This window comes from Eupeodes corollae, chromosome 2, assembly GCF_945859685.1.
Source record: "Eupeodes corollae chromosome 2, idEupCoro1.1, whole genome shotgun sequence".
In the NCBI taxonomy this organism is placed as follows: Eukaryota; Metazoa; Arthropoda; class Insecta; order Diptera; family Syrphidae; genus Eupeodes; species Eupeodes corollae.
Window position 1 is genome coordinate 96194078 of NC_079148.1, and position 5293 is coordinate 96199370.

Sequence of the window (5293 nt, forward strand, 5' to 3'; positions counted from 1 at the left end):
CCTCTTCATTTAACCAACATTTTCAACTTTTTTGTTCAAATTGCTTTGTTAAAAAAAAACACCCACTTATTTTTTGAGAGTTCTTTCTGCATTATTTTGCATTATTATCTGCATAACAAAATTTATTTGAAGTCGATATCCTGGAAAAGTTAATAAATATAAACTGTTTGAAAATATGTCAAAAAAAAATAAATTAGGTGGCGCAACAATCCAACAGCAAACCGAAGCCATATTCCGCAGCAATTGCGATTTAAAACAGGATGATCCTATCAGTTTGCCATAAGGATCTACTTCCTTTTGCAGATGGATTCAAAGAACAATTGAATAGTCCACTGTAAGTTTGTAGTAACATCGATTTAGCATTATTTATTATGACCATATTGATTTTTTAATTTTTCACCAAAATAAACGCAGATACTTGTATTATCTTATCTTAGGATATACAATTTTTAACAACAGCAATCTTGGTTATATTGTCTAAAATAAATCATAAACTGTCTTGGCTTTCATGCCTAGAAAATTCAATGTTGTCTAATGCTTCAAAAGCGTTATCCTCGACTAATGATTAATTCAGTAAGGGTCAATTGCACCGAAGTGTAAGAGTACCTGTTTTAAATTTACTTTGATTCAATACAACTTTTTTTATGAGAATATTATCTTCTGACACACTTGAAGTTGCTTGTGATATTTCAATAAAGCCCAAGACGACGAACAAAAACTCCCAAAATTCCCCTTCACGTCCCAAAACTATCATCGCAACGAGCTCTTCTTCGCGACTTTCTCGGTTTGAAGAGGATTTCTTCGTCCACTGGCTGAATACACAATCGGAAAAATAGAAAAAATTTTCTAATGCTATTGTCATCCAAAGAAGGAGCAAAACATTACAATCATATCATTTTGGAAAGGACAAGGATTTTTTTGACGCACTGGAACTTTGTTTAAGTTGTTGTTCCCCACTTTTAATCCTTATTGAACATCTTTCACGTTTTAAACCAAGGCCATACTCAATCGCAAATAGTCCCATATCAGAGCCATGAAAAGTTAAACTGATCTTCTCAACTCTCACCGAAAATCTTAACTCATCGCGTAAATAGCTTCCTCGAAAACTCAAACAAAACAGAACAAAAAAGATTTTGCTTTAGAGAATAGAATCAATTTAATTTTCGTTACCATTTCTGGGCTTCCTCGCGCACAAGAATGAACTTATGAAACACAACGCAACCAAACCAGGTTCGACTTGGCTTTTTGTTGGTTCAACTTGTCAAGACAGTGCCGTCCACAGAGACGAGTTGCTAGACTATCAGCTAGGGAGTTCTCCAACACTTGCATGGGAGCTTTTCAAGAGATCCCGATCCATAGTGCGGGGATTTCAAATATGTTCAGGACCAGCTAAAAGGAAATGTTCCACAGTTCGTGGAATTGTTGACAAGAGGAAAAGCGAATTTGTGTGTTTGTGCTAGTGGGACAAAAATCTCAAGGAGTATAGAAGAATGTATCTGAGAGCTGAAGTTGTTATCAAGCAAATACGTTCAGCTGGAAGGCACCAGGAAGATATTTGTGTCTAAATTAAAAACATGAGTCAATTATTTCTAAAAGAAAACACTTTTTTGTCATTGTAGATGCTTTTACAAAACATGTAAAATTATGTGCAGTAAATTCAACAAGTGCTAAAGAAGTATGTGCTTGCCTAGATAAGTATTTCGAATAATATAGTCGACCTCGTCGAGTTATTAGCAGGGGCGATTCCTCATAGTTAGCTGGTTTAGCGGCGCTAAACCAAGAATTTTACAATAAATATAATTTTCTAATATGTATATTATTTGGTAATTGAATTACTCAACAGCTGACTATAATGTTAAAAAATTCAGTTGAAGTTACATTATATGCAACTTTTCTACAAGTCTTCATTTTATGAAATAAAACTCGCATACAACAATTTATCTTACAGCATTGGGCTTTGGGCACCGCAAAAATTTGCGCTGCCAAATTTCATACATTCCACACACACAGATTTATGCACACATTCGAAAAAAACCTATAAAAATAAACAGAAGGGTGAGCGCAAATAAAAGCGATAACCCTGCCCTGAAGTATACGACACATTAAAGGCACACAACTGACACAATAGACAAGTTGCACGAGTCGCAACCATGAGTTTGATGTCTCCTTTCTTTATACATCGTATGGACTATGTGAGGAAAAACAAGACCGACGACGAATCGAACATGATCTTCGAACACGGCGAAAATTCATATCATATCATATTCGTTGAAAGGAGAAAATTGTGTTTTTTTTTGTATGAAAATGAGGTTTGCTAGCGAACTTAACCAAATACTACGACAGGAATATGTTCGTTGTTTAGCGCTCTTTTTAGAGATAATACTGATTTTTGGTGTCGATGTGGAAGGAGAAAATGAAACACAAGTGGTGTTTAAGTTTAGAAGGCGGATTTTTCAAATGTTAAAGTACAATAAAAATTGTATGAAATTTAATTTGTATTCTATACAAATTTCTATTTCACTTTGAAGCCATGGAATTGTAATTCTTTGGCCATCTGAATCAAGTTCACCTTTAAACCTAGGCAACTATATTGAACTACTTATCTTACTAAATATATATGATCCAATTCTATCTCAACACCTTGAAACATCAATAGTTTTTAAAGGAACCTCAATGGCTATCCAAAATGATTTAATCGAAGCTGTTGCTGACCTTTTACTCGATCAAATTTCCAATAGAGTCAAACAGTCAGAGTTTGTTGCAATTATGCTTGATGAGACTTCTGACATTCAATTTAAGTCCCAATTATCCATTGTTTTCCGATATTACTTAATTAAAAAATTCAAGAAACATTTGTTGGATTTATCGATGTAAGCTCAGGGCGATCTTATTTAAAATAGTCAAGACTCTCTTGAAAAAATATGAAATTCAAGATAAACTTGTTGCACAGACTTACGACGGAGCTTCCGTTATGAGTGGTCATTTGAATGGACTTCAAGTGAAGGTGAAGACTATTTGTCCGAAAGCAACATTTGTTCATTGTTACGCCCACGTTTTAAATTTAGTTCTTACTCAAGGATTAAGTAATATAAGAGAGTGTAGGATATTTTTTAGCACTCTGAATGGCATTGCAACGTTTGCATCACATTCAAGCAAAAGAACTTATGCTTTAAAAGAAGTGTTAAACAAAAACATTCCAGGGTTAGCCACAACAAGGTGGAGCTTTAGTTCTCGACTTGTAAATATAGTCCACTCCTACAAAGAAAACGTCAACAATATTTTGAAGGCATCCAAGATAATGTGACAAATATATGGGACAGTAATGATCGAATAGCTGCAACGGGTTATGCTAAATTTTTAAAAACCTTCGATACAGTCTTTCTGTTGAATGTGTTTTCAAAACTTTTTGCACATTCAGATGTACTGTTTAATACCTTACAAAACCCAAACATAGACATTGTGTTTTGTACGAACCAAATTCAGAAAATGAAACAATTTCTTGAAGTGCAAAGGAACGAAGGGTTAGAAGATATTTGGCAAGCAACGTTGCTCACTGTCCCATTAGAAGATGAAAAAAGAAAATCAAGAAATGATAACATGCTCTCGAGTAAAATAAAATATATACAAAATTGTTTTTTGAAATATAAGAAAGATTTTCATCATTGGAAAATCTGAAGTATTTTGATTAACTTAATGGAAATAAATTAAGTAATTATTCCAACAAAACTAATTTTCCGGAACCATTAATACGCAATTTAATAGAAATCTATCCAGATATATTAGAGTTCACGGTTTTAAAAAACGAATTAACTGTGTTTTATGAAAATATTCAATGTGAATAGCCAATGACCACCTCAGCTGGATCATCAAAGATGATAACCCCACTAGATGTCCTGCTCTTGATAGAAGAAAATGTAGCTCACAGTTTTGAGCAAGTTTACAAGCTTTCAAAACTGATCTGCACCATACCAGCTTCAACAGCTTCTGTAGAGCGTTCCTTTTCAGCTTTGAAAAGAATAAAAACGTATTTGCGAAATACGTAAGGGCAAGAACGTTTAGTAAATTTAGCACTTATCTCTATTGAGAAAGTCATTTTAAGAGAACTCAAAGAAATCTTTAATTTTTATGATAAAGTCATAGACAATTTTATAAAAGTTGAAAGGAGAATTGATTTTATTTATTTTTTAAATGTATGATTTTATATTTAGAACGGAGTTTATTTTTGTTTTATTATCTTTTGTTTGTGTTGCTCGTTATTATTTTTTTATTTATTTGAGGATTTATTGAACTATCGTTTTGAATAAAATGAATTATTATTCTTGAAAAAGTATTTTGATTTTCTAGAAGACCAGTAGCTAACCCTCAAATTATGACCAGGAATCGCCACTGGTTATTAGTGATCCTGGTTCAATATTTGGGAGATATACTCGACCCTAAACAAAACTGGAAACAAAATATTATAGTACGGGTTAAGAAGGCCTGTGTTGCCTTCTACGCCTGCAGCAAAACTTTCGGCAAAAAGTGGGGACTTCAGTCGAAGATGATTTTATGGACATATACAGCCGTAGTATGTCCAATCTTAACGTATGGTTCGATTGTGTGGCGGCCGGCTCTTAGCAAAGCCTATAATATTGATAAGCTTAAGAAGGTTCAGAGAACAGCTTGCGTGGGCACCACAGTGGTCATGCGTACTTGCCCAACGGACGCCTTTAACGTTATTTTGGATCTCTTACCAATCGACCTTTTTATTAAATACGTATAGTTTCCTGCAGCGCTATTAGGCTGAAGGAATCAAACAGCGGGTTGTCAAAACCTTAAGGTCACAGCAACACAACGAAATTGATTCCCTCAGATATTATCTCGGTAGACACTGACTACTGCACTCCTACTTTGAACCTAAGTAAGGGTTTTAAGGTTATTTTCCCATCCAGAGAAGATTGGGAGGATGACATCGTGTCGGTAGGTTTCAACACAACCATCTTTACTGACGACTACAAGATGGAGTGCGGAGTTGGTTCTGGGATCTTTTCTGAGTCCCTAAATGTAGCTAAATCTTTTATGCTTCCCGTTGCTAGCGTTTTTAGGCAGAACTTCTGGCAATAAGGGAGTCATGTAAGATACTTAAACAAAGCCCGAACTAAAACTAAAAATGCGGCTATCTTTACAGACTGTCAAAGCCATAAACTCGGCCACATCCTCATCTAAATTGGTCCAGCAATGTCGCGATGAGCTTGCGAGCCTGAATATTAACCTCGGTGTTACCCTGATCTGGGTTCCAGGTCACAGTGTTATC

At 34.8% G+C, this 5293-nt stretch overlaps 1 pseudogene; it reads left to right on the plus strand.

Annotated features, from left to right (window-relative positions):
• The first annotated feature begins 260 nt into the window (after positions 1 to 260).
• On the plus strand, positions 261 to 1460 carry LOC129945131 (methionine synthase reductase-like; annotated as a pseudogene).
• The last annotated feature ends 3833 nt before the right edge of the window (positions 1461 to 5293 follow it).